At 39.0% G+C, this 20,330-nt stretch overlaps 1 protein-coding gene and 1 pseudogene across 1 annotated transcript in view; both read right to left on the bottom strand.

Annotated features, from left to right (window-relative positions):
- Positions 1 to 19,840, bottom strand: part of LOC114474875 (TRPM8 channel-associated factor homolog) — a 42,442-nt gene extending 22,602 nt beyond the window's left edge. Inside the window, exons 1-2 of the mRNA XM_028465459.1 lie at positions 19,825 to 19,840; positions 13,248 to 13,418 (exon numbers count right to left, since the gene is read on the bottom strand). The gene's annotated coding sequence lies outside the window, so the exon portion shown is untranslated. The remainder of the gene's footprint in view (positions 1 to 13,247; positions 13,419 to 19,824) is intronic.
- Positions 3,177 to 4,444, bottom strand: LOC114474888 (ras GTPase-activating protein-binding protein 1 pseudogene; annotated as a pseudogene).
- Positions 19,841 to 20,330: the final 490 nt, after the last annotated feature.

The following is a 20,330-nucleotide window of genomic DNA, read 5'->3' as shown; positions in this document are numbered from 1 at the left end:
GGCCCAGTGCAGCACGGGAAACGGCGTGATAAGCACTGCTTAGTGTGGTGTAACAGTGATCCAGTGTCTTCTCCTCTCTGGTCGGACATTTAATTAATTGTCTATATTTGGGGAGCTGGTGTGAGAGGTCCCCTTTATTAAAGTCACCAAGCACAATGATAAAAGAGTCCGGGTAGGTCCGCTCCATGCACAGGATCTGGTCGGCGAGTGTGCGCTGTGCCTCGCGCACATCAGCTGACGGTGGGATGTACACACCAACCAGGATGAATGAAGTGAACTCACGGGGAGAATAGAAGGGTTTGCTGTTGATAATAAAGGATTCCAGGTGAGGAGAGCAGTGCTGGAGGATCACTGTCACGTCGTTACACCAGTTGCTGTTCACATAAAAGCAGATTCCTCCACCTTTCCTCTTCCCGGTGAGCTCCGCGTCTCGGTCCGGTCCGTGACGTTGGAAGCCGGCCAACTGCAGCGCAGAGTCCGGTACCGCTCCACACAGCCAGGTTTCCGTGAAGCACAGAACAGAAGATGAGGAGAAGTCTCTGTTTCTACCCAACAGCAGCTGGAGTTCGTCCACTTTGTTACACAGTGAGCGCACGTTAGAGAGGAATATCCCCGGTAACGGTGTGCGTCGGCCGCGCTGGCGGAGGCGCACAAGCGCACCAGCTCTTTTTCCTCTCCTCCGGCGCTTCACTGCGTGAGCAAAGGTGAGCGCACCTTTGAGTAAAATGTCCAGTAAATCCACAGAGGAAGCGATTAAAGTGGGAAATAAATCTTTGGGGCTTGTTGCCCATTCCTAAATAATGTCATTCATAAAACTACAAAAATCCATGCACTCTAAATCCACCTCTGGCATGTTCCCTGCCAGTGTGGATTAGGTCTGTGTCATTTGCAGAATATCATATTACTAATTAAACTCCTCCTTTTTTTGTGCCAGAGAAAATAGGATCATCTTGTCTCACCCTATTTATTCCTAATTTCAGGTGACATGCAGCCACACACACACACACACACACACACACACACACACACACACACACACACACACACACACACACACACACACACACACACACACACACACACACACTCACACACACACACACTTCAGAGCAGATTTTCATAAATTTGAAGCCTCGTTTGATCAATTTCTCTGATTATTCAAACTTGGAAGTATCTGTATAACTGTACGTTTTTGATTGACATGGTTTTCTAGAGAGGGAAAGTCTTTGTATCATTAAAGAGGTTGTTTTGATTCTTCAAATGTGTACACTATATGCAATCAGAATATAAATTCATTCAATGAAAATCCAGTTATTATTTATATACTGTTTTTGTTATGTTGTTATTTTAGGTGCATAGCAAATCCCTGGAAGAATATTTTCAAACAGGTATGTATCTCATTTCAGATACCGTGCATTAAAGTGCAGTAAATGCACTTGTACTACAAAATTTGCTACATAGCAGTTGATGTCCAAAACCTCCCACTCCAGATGACCTGCTCTATTTGATGCTTCTCATGTGAGCTTCAAGTGCATCCTGATATTTCAATTTACTGTAAAAGAACAAAAACACAAAAGAAAAACAAAACTGACTGATAAGCTGTTAAAATCTGTATTTTAAGTTGTGTACTAATAAAGAAACAGCCCTATGTTTAAATTTTTTCAAGTAATGGTGTGACAACCTGCAAAATGCCTTTGCAGCCTCAGTCACTTATTTTTCTCGTTTTTTTTCCCACACCACCGGTTCACTCCCCTGTTCAGCCTCTTACTCTGACCTCACCCTAACGCCCATCTCTGTCTCCTCGCCTTTTCACTTATCCCCGGTTCCTCCGCTGGGCAAGCCTCCTGCCTGCGGTAGTTAAATGGCATACCTCAGAGAGCCATGGAGGAGCAGCATCGGTTTCTGGGTCGGAGCGGAGCGTGTCCGTGGAGACTGCATACCGGATTGTTCGAGGTCCTCACCAGTTGCGTCCTTACTGGAGGAAGTCCATCCACTCACGGTGCCAGTCATTGCCGCAAATAGTTTTTAGAGCTGGAAACAGTCAGTCGCAGACCCAGACATTACCGCTTCCTGGTAGCTGCAAAGCGTCGGTGACGTCAGACGCACACCGCACGTACACGTCTGACCAGACACTGGACTGTCCGTGAGTTTCTTTTGTTTTGTGTTTCCTTTATTTCATATAATATTATTTACTGCTGTTATGATATTGAAGGAAGTATGTTAAAATAATATTGAATATGTTTATTCTAGCCTGCTTTGTGCAGTCAACTCACACTTCCACCTGCCGTCTGTGTGACGTCATTGACTTTTTTTGCAGTACGTAAAAACTTTATGTTTAATATTTTTATATCTCATGTTGAAAGAAAGAATATGATTTCAAACACAGTTCTGTTTATTTAGATACGCTGTGGAGCAAGGAAATTGGGGGGGAGTGAGAACTTCTGACTCCTCTGGACCTTTGTGGATATATTTGAGTTGTAGCTGTATGATGTGTGTTGGAGAGCAAAGGACTCACTCACATGTCTGTGTGTATATTTATTTGGTGTGGACAACTTCAATATACTTGTAAAGAATTACATTTCCTGAGTGTGTTGTTTTTTTTCAGTCTATATGTCATATGTAACAGGGTGTATGTCTAGGAACATATGTCCTAGTGAGGTTTGACATTTTAAAGGAAACTCATCGACTGTACAGACAAAACAAAATTCATACTAATACAAATATCCTATACGTCAGGAGGGAAACCTGGCTGGCACCCATAAAAACAGAACCTAACATTCATGGCAACAATAACCATTCACAAACTGCCAAACCGTCACAATGGTAGAAAATGAGTAGTAGTAAAGAAAAAAGTTAAAAAAAATATTTTTAAAAAAAGCTAAATTTTTCTGTATTTGTTTTCAACGTTGGATTGTTTGTAACACTTTACTTGAAGTTTTCTACATAAGGCTGACAGTGGGCTGTTAATATCTTTCATTAGCATGAATAAGGTGTCATGAAGGATGTCGTTAAGTGTCAGTCGCAAGTTGAAAAATGTGACCTGAGCAGCACAAAGAGCTGTGTTTAACAATGACATGTGCCCTACTATTATGATTATTATTATTATTATTGTTCAAATCTTTGATTCAAACCCTCTGAAAAGGCTTGCCAGGCAGCACACAATGTTACGAGTCGTGTTTGTTTTTGTTAGTTTTTATTCAAAGTTCATTGACCACAGACCACAGTTCAAGTAGTTTTCAACCAATATTTGAATCTTTAGGTTGATTGGAGTTTAGCGTGAGGCAAACGTCCAGATACACAGTGGGTGGGGCTTTGGGAGAGGGCGTGGTTTCACTGCTTGAGGGCAGAGAAACGCTCACTAGGCCACCACCGCATGCTCAGAGCCAAAGCTGGGTTTGTTGGTTCCACCCCCTCGGGTCAGGGGGCCTCTGACTCCGCCCCCTCAGGGTGCTCTAGGGCAAGGACGAGCATCTCTGCGCTTGACTTCACGCGTCTTTTTCTTCTCGACATTCAGACGCACGTCGTCAAACAGCCAAATAGGTCTGCTGCTGAGGATCTTCTGGACCGGTTCAGAATTGTCAAACACCACAAAGCCAAAGTTTGGATGTTTTCCTCCGCTGATGATCTTCAAATCCAGGACTGTGCCAAACCATTCAAAGAACTCCATCAGTTCTGTCTTTTTCACGTCGTGAGGAATATTTCCTACGAACAGCTGATGAGCGTCAGGATAACGAACCATCCTTGGACCCTTAGACTGACCGCTCTGCCCCTCACGCACTGGTCGGGGGCCGCGGTGCACCACCGTTGGATTGTTGGGCCTTGGTTCTCCATCTTTCTGCTGTCTCTAAGGTCTCTCTGTGGAGTTCTGAGACTCACACTTTACCTCCACTCTGGGTTGTGTTGTGGGCGGGGCTTTAACCACGTGGGGGGGGATTGTTAACACTGGGAGCGAGTCCCCGTACACCTCGTCCTGGTACGTGAACACATTGTTGTGAATATAGAGTTTGTTTGCAGCTGTTCCCTCAGGAGCCAGAAAGAAGGTCTGCATGAACCTCCTCATGGGCTGCATGTTATTGGACTGCTCCCCCATCACCTGCACCACTATGCCCTTGCTCAACGTGAAGCGGGCGTCCATGTGACGAATCCTGGTGTTACAGTCCCTGAGGCTGAGCTCCGTCACTCGCTTCTGGATCTCCGACCGTCCGTTGGAGACCAAACCTCCGTGAACGTACAATGAGTCCTTCCCATAGAAGCTGTGCAGGTTCTCTGGCTCCTTGTACAGTACGGTGTAATAGTGTCGGACAAACGCTCGCCCGGCCACCTGTGCACTTGGCTTCTCCATCATCATTTCTTTGATCAGCTGAAGTCAACTGGATGTCTGCTTTTGACGATGGTCCAAAGTACTATGGTCAAAGTAACTAGCGCAGTGCTTGTAGTTCCACAATAAGGCTTTGATGTCTACCTGTGGGACTTTTAGAACATAGTGACTTCATCTTTTGAGTTACCATGACTACCTGTCAACATCAGTTATTTCCATTTTAACTCAGATTCGGAATTAATATTATTAATTATTAATTGTCTAAACCTGCTCATTTTATTAGGGACCTTGAACCAAACAATTATTATTATTATGTATTAATATTATTATTACTACACTGCTATCATGTTACACAATCAATCACCTTATCAATCCAGGTCAATGGGCTCCTTTGGGTGCTTTACTACTGTAGATTCAATGCTGCAAAACCATAACATTAAAGTGCTTCTTAAATTTTCAAAGATTCAGAAGGTAGAAAATGGAAGGGTGGAGAATAGTTGATTATTTTAAAGTGAAAGTGAGATATGAGATATGAAGTTGTAATTGTGCATATTATGCTTATTGTGTTTTTTGGAGGCTGTAGCTGCTTTGTAAAAAAAAAAAAAAATGAAAAGAAAACAACTACAGAAGATCTCAGCCTGCAGCTTTGTTCAGTTACTGTGAGCTGACATACCTGAGGGTAGGGAGGGGAAAACACTAGAGTCTTATATATGTATACTGTACACACACACACACACACACACACACAGACACAGACACAGACACAGACACAGACACAGACACAGACACAGACACAGACACAGACACAGACACAGACACAGACACAGACACAGACACAGACACAGACACACACACACACACACACACACACACACACACACACACACACACACACACACACACACACACACACACACACACACACACCTCAAAACACGCCCTCACCACACATAAGGTATTTATAATTAAAATATACTAAATGAGTACAAAAAAAACAAATAACAGTTATACAAAAAGTACACAAAACGACAACAGAAATGCACAAAAAATACATAAAGGCTCCTAAAACACAAAATGACTCCAAAAACATAGGTTACAGAAAAATACACCAAAAAACAAAAATATGAAAATGACTCAAAAGACATGAAACTAAATATGTATTAAAAAAAAACACAAAATGACAACAGAATTGCACATAAGTACACCAAAGAAGATCCATAAATACTCAAAATGACTCCAGAATCACACTACAACGGCAACAAAAAATTATAATTATACAAAAACACAACAGAAAGATACAAAAATACACACAATGACTCAAAAAAATACATTACAAAATTTTTTTAAATGTGTTAAAAAAAAAAAAAAACATTTATCATGTGCATGTCCCAGAGAATTAAACCAAGGAAATCACACAATTTATTTATACTTTGCACCCACAAATATACCCCTTATAACACTACAGAGTATGTACATCTCTTTGTACATTCAACCTTCAAACACATACTCATTTGGCCATAATTGACAACTCTACTTAAGCTCCTACTATATGAATACATACTTCCAATGGGCATTGTACTAGTTATAATAAAGTATCATAATTAGTTTATTTTTTATCTTTTTACTGAAAACTACAGCAGTGTTTTCATCACATTTTTTTTGCATTAATATAGATGGTGCTGCAATTTTACAATGCATGATGATCTCATCTTATTTACTTTCAGTTAGTTTCATTCAGTCTGTTCTTAGTTTTTCTACGAGTTTTTCCAAGAGCTCATTAAATGGGTGCACTTTCATCCAGACAAGTGTCCTTTGTTTTGTGTGTACAAAGTTTTATTATTATTATCTAACCCATCATTATATCTTCACCACTAATCCCTAGGCTGAGTAAAACAAATTGTCTGCAGACAGAAAACAAATCTAGCCAAGTACAAACACAGCCAAGTAAGAAGCAGAACAAATCCCACTTTAATAACTTGAACCAAGGCTTCAGGTCACACACTGGGATTGTACTTTCACAATGTACCTGAATTCCTTCGCAGAGTCGGTGACTTATCAGTTTGCCATCACATTGTCACAGCCTTCCCTGTCTTGTCAAATACCTCTCTAGTCAGTCAGTCAGTTGTTTTGCCTATTCCCTGACTGCCTGCTTTGCATGTTACCATCAGTCAATCAATAAATCAATCAATATTTCCCTTAATTGTGGAGCCGGTCCAGTCCCGAAGGTCTACACAGCCAACTGGGTTTTTTATTATTAGAGTAGGACTTACACTTATAGTAAAACTGAAGTCAAATAATAGAGTTGATGCCATTTATTACAAACACGTTTTAAAAGTGAGCATGAGACCATTCAGTATCAACAGTGTTCCATCTCGATCAGTTCTGGAAGCCAAAAGAGGCTGACCTCCAGGATGTTTTTGGCTTTTCCTTCTTCTCCCCTCCTCGCTTGTTGGACCCCCACCCTTTGACCTAACCTGCGTCAGTGACCCATGTGATGTGTAACGTGTGAGAACTGGGAAGTGGTGTTTCAAAACTTTATGTGATCCTAAGTGTACGCATGTGTTTGTGAATGTGCAAATAATATCCATTAGGTGGGATTAAAACCATGTGTGTACAGCAGTGGTTCCCAAACTTTTTGTGCCCAAGGCACACCAAAGGACAAGTAAAAATCTGAAGGCACACCTATTGTGCAAAATAGCCTTTAAAACACGTGTTATCACTCATATCATGTACAATATCACGGGCGACTGTACAAGTCCCACACTTGAAAAAGGAAGGACTTGACCAGACTCAGGATTTCACTCGTTCTTACTTTTATTCTTTCCAGTGACAATAAAGGTGTAAAACACAAAACACAATGCAAATGAGTTCATAATTTTTCATCAAACAAAGTAAGTACAAATAAACACAATTTCAGGTCAGTACATTTAATTTGGTAAACGTATATTTTAAACTTTTTTTTACTAAATCAATGCAGGTAGTAATCTGTAAAAATAGGCATTAACCAAACAGAAAACTAGGTCTACTTTTATAACCTGAAACCTTTTTCCTTACGTTTATATTAATTATAGTTATTACAATTTAAATTTTTGTTTAACAATTTCTCAACAGAAGTGCTTCTATAGTATACTATTTTCAAACAAATTAAATATTTTCTCTCTGAATTTTATTAAAGAGAAATTTGCTATATTTTAAATACTAACTTATTTTAGCCCTTAAATAGGCCTACATCAACAAGGTTTTAAGCAAATTTTAAACTATTTTCCTCTTCTCATATAAACAACTTAATGAATTCTGCAAATTAATTGAGCAAATTAATTGAGTAAATTAATTATACAATTATGAGTTCACATTTGAACAGTCCAGTCATTATGAGCTCACCAGTAGCCCTTTTGGTTTCAGTTCTTTTCCTAAACGTATTGTGCAGTGCACGTTTCTGGTGTTCTAAGCTTCGTTGCACATAGCCAAAGACCCTAACCCTAACCCTCTGTTCATAGGGTGACTTTCTCATCAGTGCGACTGCGCTCACCTGTTGTGGTGCGCCACTGAAAATCATGTGCACACTTCTCATCGGGATCCCTGGCAGGAGCCTGCAGAGATTACAGTACATTCAGAACTGCGCTGCCACGGTCCTGATGAGGGTGCGCAAATGTGAACACATCACACCCATCCTCTATAACCTTCATTGGCTTCATGTTAGGTTCAGGACTGAGTTTAAAATCTGCCTCCTGACCTATCAGTGTGTCTATGGCAGCGCACCAGTGTACCTCAAAGAACTTATCCATACTCACAAACCAACTCGACATCTCCGCTCCTCTGACAGTCACCAACTCCATGCCCATGTGTTTTTCATCTGCAAAGTGCAATAACACAATATAAAGTTGCTAGATGCGTTGCTTGTTTATTGAGGAAAAAGTCACTAAGAGCTCCACAGTTGTGCGCGCTCATGAGGATGCCGGTAAGGGACATTAGATTTTGAAACAGGGAGTTAAGGGTGAGCAAGGTTGTTTCTCACGATTCTACATACTGCAGCTTTAATGTGAACATGCTTACATACAGAGCGGCAAACAAGTATTTAGTCAGCCACCAATTGTGCAACTACTCCCACTTAAAAAGATTAATTCACTAAAAATCCTACAATGTGATTTTCTCGATTTTTCTTTCTCATTTTGTCTCTCATAGTTGAGGTATACCTATGATGAAAATTACAGGCCTCTCTCATCTTTTTAAGTAGGAAAACTTGCACAATTGGTGGCTGACTAAATACTTTTTTGCCCCACTGTACATGGACCTAATAGTTCCCTCAAGGAACACATCTATTACACCGTAGGCTTGGCTACATCACGTGTATCTATAAGTCTGATATGTGAGAAAATTTAATGTATGAGATTAATCTGGCTTCAATTCACCAATCACCACTTGTGCTGTCATTTCCCCATGACACCAAACTGTTAGTATGCAAGGTCATAGTTAACCTAGTTAAATCACAATATTAACATGGAAAGTGTTGTGCTTATGGCTCTGTTATTTGCATGTCACATGGTTGTTAATGAGGATTCCGTGTTTCCAATTCTTTGTAGGGTGGCCCTCATTTACCTTTGGAAAATATAAGACACGTGTGATGCTGATTCCATCATAGCAACAGATAAATGCTGTAGCCTATCATATTTTTTATTCTGAATTCGACGTAACTGTCACCATTATGACAAAAGAATGTATCATGATAAGTTATGGTACCTTGAAATTCAAACCAATAAAATACAGATTCTCTGTACCTGGGAATCTGTATCATTACTGTCCCAATTTCCGGTACTTTGTGTATTAACGCAGTAATAAATGTTGATTTGTTTAATAATGAAATCTCAAATGTTACACATTGTCTTACCTTCCACCTTTTCTTGCAAATTATTGTTGACCTTTTTGCAATCATTTTCTATTGCAATAATATTTTTGCAATAGCTAAGCATGTTTTATTCTTGCAAAAAACTAAACAAATATACATTAATTTTACTGCCATCCCCAGCCCCCCATCCCACCCCTAAAGCTAAACTTTAGAGGGAGAGACATAAAAAGAGAGGGCAGTTACACTTTGATGAGGGGGAAAGGAACAGGGAAGAGAGAGTTAGAGTGGAACATTAGTATTTGATGTTATGCAATTTTGGTTGTACTGAAAGTCACAGTCATTAATATCTTTAAGTCACGAAATATGGTACTGTTTGATTTTTCATGAATCGGTACTTGGTAGTGCTGACGAAATGCGGTGGTGCCTGTAAAGGTACCAAATTCGTACCCATCCCTAATTGTGTTCAATATGTTTTTGGTGCCAACTCTCATTTTACACCTTTTAAAAGTGTGACTTCTGTTTTATGAACTTTTATCTGCCCCAAATCCTTTAATCTTAGTTTATTGATTCAGTCTGCACAGAGGCCCATCCCAGAACATCCAGTCCTAAGGTTTAGTATCTTATTGGGCAACTATCTGCATTTGTTTTTAGCTGATTTGTTTTCCCACACACACCCAAAGATTGGTTGTAAACAGTCTGATGAAGTCAGTTTCTGGTGCCTAAAAACGAAACCCTATTTAACTGCACCATTTGTGCACATCAAACTATTGTTGTGCCATTGTGGCCTTGTATCCAATCTAAGGCCTTGTATCAAATCCATGGCCTTGCATCAAATGTTTGTGGTTGAAATAATTTATATGCTCATGGCTAACAACCTTTACCAGTTCACCAAAACTGTTATTGGTAAATATGTTTACAACTTCAGTGAATGTCTTTGTCTGCCGGTAAGTGGAACGGTTGTGGAACACCACTAAACTAGAGGTACATAAATTCCATCTTAAAGAAAAGATAAAGCTAGCTTGTGCACTGCCTCAGCCCCTGTGAGCTCATGGTCCTCCTTCACTCCTGTCAACCTACAAGATGTTCAGGATTCAATAGGAAAGATGAAAGCCTCATCAAGCACTGTAGACATTGTTCCTACTTCCCTGCTTTTAAGTGTTTTTGATGTTGTCGGTCCTTGGGTGGTAAAATTGATAAACCTCTCAATTTTATCTGGCTCTGTCTCCAGCTTCTTTAAACATGCTATAGTAAATCTCATTCTTAAAAACCCAATCTTAATCCAGGGGGGCCTATAAAGTACCGGCCCAAATCTAAGCTTCCCTTCATGTCTAAAATCATGGAGACAGTTGTCGATGAACAGCTAACCTCATTCATGGAACAGCATGATTTTTAAGATAAATATTAATCTGTCTTTAGGTCAATCCACTACACTAAAACTGCTCTTCTGAAAGTTTCCAGTGAAGTGATGATGACCGATGACTCTGGTCGATGCACAGTTTTAGTATTACTTGATCTGACAGCTGCCTTTGACTCAGTAGATCACAGTATACTGGTCCATCGACTCAAATCTGATATGGAGTTTTCTGGGGTTGTTCTCCAGTGGTTTATAAATGGAAGAACTTTTAATGTTGCTATTCATGATGTTATGTCTAATATGTCCAACTTGTCATGTGGTAGCTCATTCCAGTCCATTCCTTGAAATTTTAACGGCTAAGAAAGCAGGCTTGTAATTGGAGGTTCATTGGCTCAAATCCAACCTGGGGCATTACTGTGGAATGCTGAGCAAGTTCCTTAACCCAAAAATACTCGTGTTGTACATCGCTTTTGATAAAAGCATCTGCTAAAAATTGTTTTAATTGTAATTTTTATCTAGCAATGTTCTGTAAATTTTGGCATTTACCTATCTCAATACTTCATTTGTCACTCCATCAATCCATGGTATTCTCATCATTCTCCTGTATGTCCATACCTTGAATGTTGCATTCTTTTGCTGATTGATGATGTTATTGTCCATGTCTCACAACCATACAACAATGTGGACCACATATAACACTGAGGTGTAAAGAGTACTGATCGTATCATAGATGAACATCTCGAGACTATTTCAGAAATGGAGGTCACTCTCAAAAAGATGGAAAATAACTTAAAAAGCAAGATGGACCAATACAACCAACTGGTGGAGGACAAGGAGGTAATAGAGGAAGCTCACTGCCATAATGAGAGCACGTTCCAAAAAAAGCTGATACAACTATAGCCTGCTCTAGATGAAGAAGAGAAAAACACTGGCGCGGTCCAACCACATGATGACTGCGACAACTCAGGAGAAGACAGCTTCTAAAAAGAAATCTGGATGGAAACGGTTTCAAGTGCTGGTTGAAGGTCCCCAAGAAGAAACACAACATTTAATCATTTTTCCCTCTCTTTTCTTCTTTTTTTGGAACAGTTTTTTAATGTTGTTTGTCGGTACAATGTCTGATGTCATGTCTGGACCTATTGTATGACCGTTGTTTGAGAGCATCAAATGCCTGAGAGAAACACTTTAGGTTTTTTTGTATGGAAATACACTGCAATGACAAATGAAGAACCTTGAACCTGAAAATAAACAGCTTGTGAAAAATGTAAATTTGTATTCAACTTTTTGTGACCTTAGATACTTTTTTATTCAAGAGTAATGTGGCAAATTCTTAGTTTGAATGACTAAACACATAGTTAGTGGTACATGTGCTTACAATAGAGTTTTTACTACCTTAGCAAACATCACTTTGCAAAATCTACTAAATAACTGATTTCCCTGGACTAAATTTCAACTTGAACAAAACAAAAAGACTAAAATGTGACCAGTGTTTGGAATAACGGCGTTTAAAATAACGGCGTTAGGTAAGGGCGTTTGTTTTTCAGTAACGGGGTAATCTAACTAATTACTTTTTACGCCATTGCAACGCCGTTATCGTTACTGAATGCTAAATGCAGTGTGTTACATGCATTAATTGAATAAACTGATCTAAAAGCAACCCTGACTTCTTACTCAGCTGTAGTGAGGAGGTGGGTTAAAAACAAGGTGAGCAATTATGATTGGCTAAGGTGGTGTCATGTTCCATGTTAGCCAATCAGAGCCAGTGTTTTTACTATTTATTATTTTCTAATTTCACTATTTATTATACTGATTCAAAATTCTCCAGAATTTTAGTAAATCATTAAAATGGCCCCAAAACTACACTGTGAGAAAAAAACTGGCAAAATTCCTGGTATTTTACCGTTAAAAATACAGTATAATACATGAGGAACGTAAATGGTTTAGCGTACATTTTACATTAGCAACCACTAAATCTAGAACAATCTAAAGATTCTCATATATAACCAAGGTAGTGAATATTACTAATAAACAATAAGAAAATTGACATTTCATCTATAAAACAGAATGTACAGATCATGTGTTGTGTTTCTATACTCACAAAGCAGCATAGATCTTGAGTATACAGCATGTGTTCATATTTATATGGCTGGTAATCCATGAAGGAATCAATAAACATAAAACAAAAAGTCACTTGCCCCTGAGTGATCAAGAGTAATGAGTCACTGGGTCCTGCCGTGGTTAAGGAAAGCACTCAAACGTGTAGTGGAGTTTCTAATGCACATGATGTTGAAGATAGAAGCTCTGCTGGAGAACTGAGATGTCCATCAGGAGTTCACTTTGGACTGGCAGGATCCCCTCTGCAGCAAAACATAGACACAATCTTTCAAAAGTTTGATCAGTGCTTGAGCAAAATGTACAGTAATGAACAAAACCTGTTGTCAAAAACAGGTCCAATGATAAATTATTTAAGCAGTAAGTTTGTGTATGTAAAAATGATACATACACAACACAGCCCTAATTATAATCATTATTTGTGTTACTGTGTATTTAAGTTTCCCATTGATTTATTATAGAACTTGAAGTTAATGACTCAATGTGACGGTGATAATTTTATAGTGTCAGTTTCCTTCATTGTATGAAACTGTTCACCTGGACAATGAACCTGACCTAGACTGATTAAGATTTGCGTTTTCTGTCCATCTTTAGCTAAACTAATCAATGCTCTTGCTTACCTCTTATTGAATCTTTAGGTGCAGATTTAATTGAAGATGGTGAGAGCCTCGTACAGACAGGGTGTGATGTTTAGGGAAACCAAAGAATTCATACAGGCGTCATCATTTCTGCCAGAAGACTCACAACAACGTTGGCACTGAAGCTTTCATAGTGGACTGGTTAGATCCCTTCTGCATTCAGAAAGAAAACAACAAAAAGGGCATACAACATAAATAATAACTATGACAAAAATAAGACAAGAAATTAAAAGAAAATAAGTGCAAAACAAGTTTCCTAATATTGACACTGTGCAGGTTTGTGCTGCTTTCCATACGAGTGATGACCGATACATCAGCCGGCTGATATTATTTGCTGATGGTGCGTTCGCCGATTCGCATTATCTACAAAGAGCAGAAATATTTTTTACTTCATCTTGTTCTACATCACCTGTTTTTAATATTTGTTAAATATTTTTTACTAGTCGTTCTACCTGACCTTTATTAATTTCAATAAACGTTTGTTCTTTTAAAATTGAGACTCGTACCATTTGTTATCATCATTGTGTAATTTTCATGATGTAAATCCCTATTCCATACTAGAGATTGACCGATATCGGTTTTTAGGGCCGATGCCGATACAGATTTTTTTTCCATCAGCCTTAGCCAATGACCGATACAGACGGCTGATATTCTTGAGCCGATATTTGAAGCCGATACTACTTTTGCTCCCTCAATTTACATCATAAAAATTACACAATGATGATAACAAATGGTACGAGTCGCAATTAAAAAAAGGAACATTTATTGAAATTAATAAAGGTGAGTTAGAACGACAACAAGTAAAACATATTTAACAAATAATAAAAACAGATGATGCAGAACAAGAAGTAAAAATAATTTCTGCTCTCTGTAAATAATGCAGATCGGCGAACGCAGCAGCCCACATCGGCCAATGTCGATACACGTAATAAACGCAAAAATCGGCCGATGTATCGGTCTATCACTAATCCATACCCCCCTACAACACTGACAGAACATTCAGAACCAAGCCAGCTGACCTCCACACTCCACAATGGCGCTGGTACGAATTCAAAACTGCGTCCGTTAGCGAGGTCACCAGGTGTCCAGGTAAAAAGAGCGGTCTGTACATGTCTCAGCAGCGTGCCACGCTATTGGTCTTTGTCAGATGACGTGTTCTTCTTCTTCTTCGTTTTTGTTTTTTGGCGAGTGACACCTCGTGTTGCAGGTGCACTACCGCCACCTACTGTATTGGAGTGTACCTTAAACTGAGAGGACCCATTTAACTTTAAATTAAAACACTTAAAGTGGTCTGATAATATGGCGTGAGACATACACAAACATAAAGTTGTTTTTAAATAATAATTAAAAAAGGAATATTTAAATCAATTTTATTCAGCAACCTTAAACTTTATTTTAAACATATTTTTTTGCTGTTGATTTTTCTTTATGAAAAGGTTAACAATGATATACTGCAGACCTAACTATTAATGTGCATATCAGTATCTGAATTAAAAAAATAAAATAAAAAAAAGACAACATTTTATTGTCTTTTGCTGCTGATATTTGCCTTTTTTAATAGTATTTACTGGTTGTATTTTTACAGTGGACCCTATTTTTTAACATTTTGCTCCTGTAAAAATGAAGGTTTTTGTTTCAACAGATTTATACTGTAAATTCTAATGTGCACAACTCCATAAGATGTCGTTTTGCCCAAATAATGCCGCAAAATCTAAGGTTTTCAAACATTTTTTTTCATTACGATATTTACTTTAAAATGTATGTATATTTATTTGTTTCTACAGAAAATCTTTATCATTTTATTACAGTAAAAATTAAAGTTTTGTCCAGTTTCACAATTAACTGTTATTTGATGTATTTAATACAGTAAAAGGACGTTTTGGGTTTTACGCTACTTTACTGTTGGAATTTGACAGTCTTTTGCTGTATATTTTACGTACTTTTTTACAGTGTACTCAAGTAGAAGTACTGTTACTTGATTGAAATTGTACAAGTACAAGTAAGCAATACATAAAATACTCAAGTACAAGTAAAAAGTAGCTCAAGTAAATAGTACTCAAAGTAAAGGTAACTAGTTACTTTCACTCCCCATGTTTATTTTTGGTATTAAATGTTGCCATGGTTTAAACTTGAAAAAGAAGAGACCAAATCTTACACAATTAGAACTTCATTTATTTTCCACAAAGGCATCTGCATTCTGGTAATACTTGATTAGTTTGTTAGGGTGTTTTTATTTTGTTGAATGTTGACCTTGCTATACTGATTCTTCAGTTGATTTCTGCATCAATCTTCCCATCATTAGTGATCATCTGTTCTAGATAGACAAATGTTTTCACTTTTACAATGTCTGTGTTGTCTATTTCGATGTTACATAGTCTTTTCGCTTTTTTGAAAAAGTCATTACCTTTGTCTTACTGGTGTTGATCTTCTTACCGAATTGTTTTCCAACTTCATTTTCAGGGTACCTGTATTGAATTTTAAAGGCAAGCTGTAGCAAAAGATCCTATATAATACTAGAGGTTTAGTCAGGCAACTTTCATTTAAAGTCCTTTTAGAACATCTAGGAGTAGAAAAAATCCTGGTCAACAGTGAGATATAATTGTTACCAGGGTTGGGGCCAATTATAATTGCAATTGCGTAATTGGTAATCAATTACAATGGTGCCATAATTATAATTTAAATCATAATTGAAAAAATTATGTTGCTGATATTTGCTTTGTAGTTTTAATTGGCATGAACATTTTATAAAACTGTCATTTACACCGTCATTAATTGCAAAACTGGGGAACCATGTTACAGATATATTAGGGCTTACACATGCATAGTTAATAATTATTAAAATACGTTTCATATCGAGTTTACCTGTCAGTTCTCTTGAGTATCATTTTAACATTTTGAAACGAATTGAAATCTATGGGTATGCTGACACAAAAGTGACTCAGATGATCACACCAAAAATATTAGGTTATGCTCGGAAACAAATCTTCCTCTTGTAAATCGCTTCAATGTCCTTCCAGACTCGTCCTTCTGTATGTGCATTTGCTCTCCTATTCACATCAATGGACACCTTGCCAGGTCTCAGCCAATAGAAGTGGGCAAAGCAATTTGGAGGGGTGACCAGTGGCCATTTTGGGCTGGGAGGAGGCCAGAGATCAGCAGCCATTTTAGTTGACGTGTTGATTGTTTCAGACATGTGGTCAGGTCTTTTATCATAGAGCCATGTGGTGTGCTTAAGCTCAGATACAGCCCCAACATTCCCATTCTGGTCTATGGTGTGGAGCAAAATGGGGATTTTGTTACAATAAAAACAGGGCAGTGCAGTCCAGAGAAGCCCATAGGTATAGTTGCCCAAGTTAAAATCCAGAGTGAGGCCAAAGCTCTCACTTTCCTGTGTGAAAGTTGAACAGTTCTTCAAGTAGTACATCACAAAGTTGTCTTGGCATTATTGTTATTATTGCAACATTGTTGAGTGTTGAACTTGCAAACTGCGGTTCGATGAGGAACAGCGATCTGGACTTTGTCAGTAGGAATGTGCGATATTTTATTGTTCATGATTTATTGTCAAAAATATTCTCACCGGTAAGAATATGTCATCCCACAATATAAACGATAAATTCCCATGTCGGAAATTAGCGAGGGCCACGGGCCATTTGTCCCTCAATTTAGCCAAGAATGCCCATAAAATCCTTGTTCCACAGGCCAAAACTGTCCCTATTTGTTGTCAACGTATTATTCTCTGGAGCGGAACGCTGTAGACGGGAGCTCCTCAGCGAAGCCTCCACGGCCGCGGTGTGCACCATGCCTCCCGCCCCCAGCTCTCACACCCACAGACGGCGGTGCTCGTCACGGCTACCTGAAGCTGCCGAGCAGCAATACATCATGGACCACTACTTGGTTAAGACCAGATAACCATCCAACAAAGTGAACCAATCCAAGTTCCTCCGTCATGTCCACTCAAAGTTCCACAAACACAGGTACAGGGATTAACTCGTAGCAACGATTACATAATGAAAAACGAACGAATGATACACAGATTATTATGAACTAGAAACTCAACTAAAGCTAACTATGCTAAGCAAACACACCGACACACAGATTGGGCTAAGAGCTAACGCGAACCACTCCATATAAGGAATAGGCCAAATAAAAAGAACATGTCTTACTGTCATAAAGCCACAGAGAGCCATCAATTTGATTATGGTCAGATTAAACACTTTACTAAGGAAGGATAAAAGCTAAACATGTCACACGTTGTGTGAAATAAATGTTAGCATAATATTAATGTCACTATGCATCCGTTCAAACTTGTGAAATGCAATATTTCTTCATTATAATTCACGTGTTCACAAGACAAAGCTGGTCCCAATAGACTAATGTAACTATTGAGATTATTACACCTAAATAATACTTTATTCCTCTTCTTTCCAGGGCAGACCTCCACCTCTCTAGATGTTCCTCCACCTGCTTCCTGCTCTCACTATATATCACAATGTTATCTGAAAACATTATAGTCTATGGAGCTTTCTGTCTAACTGTCAGTCTGCCCATCACCATAGCAACAAGAAGGGGCTCATAGCTAATCTTTGATACAGACCCACCTCCACCTTGAACTCCTGTCACAGCTCACCACTGTCTTAGAGCTCTCATACATGTCCTGCACCACTCTAACATACTTTGCTGTCACTCCAGACTTCCTCATACAATACCAAAGCTCTTCACTGGACACCCTGTCATAAGCTTTCTCTAGAGCTACAATATACAGCTCCTTCTGACATTGTCGGTACTTATCTGTCAACATCATCAAAGCAAACACTGCATCCGTAGTATTCTTTCTGGACAAGAAACCATGCTGTTGCTCACTAAAGTTAACTTATACCCTTGTATGTGGGCTCATTCTCTTTTGTTTTGTGCTTCATCAAGCATTAGCATTAAAAGACTTAAAGCAGAACTAAGTAACTTGCGCTTAGCTCTCCCCTTAAAGGTCCCTTTTGGTTAGGTCACTGTCAAAAAACTCTGCCCCACCCCACAGCTACATGCGCACCTTTGCTCTCCCCAACACAGTAGTATGGTAAATAAATGGTAAATGGACTTGATTTATATAGCGCTTTATAACCACACTGAAGCAGTCTCAAAGCGCTTTACATATCAGCTCATTCACCCAATCACTCTCACATTCACACACCAGTGGGACAGGACTGCCATGCAAGGCGCTAGTCGACCACTGGGAGCAACTTAGGGTTCAGTGTCTTGCCCAAGGACACTTCGACACATAGTCAGGTACTGGGATCGAACACCCAACCTCTCAATCAGAAGACGACCCTCTACCACCTGAGCCACGGTCGCCGGTATCCTAATACAACAGTGACACTAAGGGTGCTTTCACACATATAGTCCCATGTGACCATGTAAACAGTATGAGGAAAAGAGACACACACACACTGTCGTCGCCGCGTTGTGATGACACTGCTCATGATGCAGTAGCATGATTCAGGCTTCATGTGTGTTACTTCACTTGTCCTTCATTCTCTCTCTTTTTCCTCATTCATCAGATCATCAAAAATATTCTTTGCATCTTCCCCTGACACTTCCAGCCTGTCAGCACATTTCCATCTCCATCTCTAATCACCTAACCTGCTGCATGTCCTTCCCATCTCTACCTCACTGACCTGTATAAATGAGTCACCCCCTCTTGATTATCCAACCTAACACAAGTTGTCGTGCACCATTTGTTTGACCTTTGCCATCTACCTTCACCAACACTGTACCTCCCTGTTCTCCTTTCTACTCTCTTCGGTCCTCTCAGTGTCCACTTCTTCTTTCTGTAAGCTCTCCAGCACTACCATATTCCAACACCAAGTCTCCTTATCAACTTTTTTTCCAGATGACACAGCATGTCCTTCCTGTCTTTCTGATTACATTAGCATCTAAAGACAACTGTGATCCTATAAATAATATTTTTAGTGGATACAAAAACCCACTGCACAGACAAGGACACTTTCTATTCTTTTCTTTTCATTTTTTTTTCTTTTTTGTTTTTATTTTAATAGACTTTTTTGTAATTTGGTTTGTTATTAGGGGGTCAAGCCCGCGGCGCCAGGGAACCTAGGACCAGCGGTGCTAGGAACCCTATTGTAATCGTTCCGATTATTATTATTATTATTCTTACCTTTTATAGTTCCGTTGGTTAAGTGGTGCTGCAGCCTAAACCTTGCAAGGTAGGGCGGTGCCCTTTGGTGGGTGGGTCCAAAACCCCCAGGGGACCTTGGACACAAAAATTCACATATATCCGCCTGCATGTGGCGCTATAACAAAGATCAACACGTTTTGGCCCATAACTCCTACACCGTTTGTTGCACATTTAAAACCTTCATATACACAGGTTCCTTAAATACTGTAGCTATAATTGCAAAAACATTTTGGCCTCTAACTTTCTCAATGTAATTCTTCATAAAATTTCATATCCACATGTTCCCTACATAGAGTCGCATCTTCTGACATAGGCCACGCCCACTCCCACAGCACATTCCTCTTTGTAAGTCACTACATATCAAAAACCTACTTTTTCGAATTCCTCTTTGGGGTTTTGTCCAATCAGCATGAAACTTGGCACGTAGAGTCTTCAATTGGACTTGATCTACAGTTCAGCAAAGAATTTTGTTTAGTCAAAAAATTTGCAAAATATTAACAAGTAAAGTTTTCTAGCAATTATTTTGAACGAGATATGCTACAGTTTGCTACACAAACTGTAGCATATCTCGTTCAAAATAATTGCTAACACCACCAAATCTGAGATCCTTGGTTGGCATGTGACTGTGGGGGTATAGGCTAATTTTGAATAATGTAGGCCACTAGGGGGTGCTGCACATAAGGAAATTTTATATCTCTTAAATGGCACAACCATTTTTTATCAAATTTGGTGGGTATGACCTTGGGTCCCTCCTGGGGCCGTATCTCAAAGTTAATCGCGATAGGTCAAAGTGGGTGTGGCTTATTACTACATAAACCACAAACATTTAATTCAAGTAATATGTTGAGGGCTTTGAAATGTACAGGCTTTATATAGCA

The sequence above is a fragment of the Gouania willdenowi genome, chromosome 13, assembly GCF_900634775.1.
Source record: "Gouania willdenowi chromosome 13, fGouWil2.1, whole genome shotgun sequence".
NCBI lineage: Eukaryota > Metazoa > Chordata > Actinopteri > Blenniiformes > Gobiesocidae > Gouania > Gouania willdenowi.
This window is presented reverse-complemented; position numbering and strand designations above follow the sequence as displayed.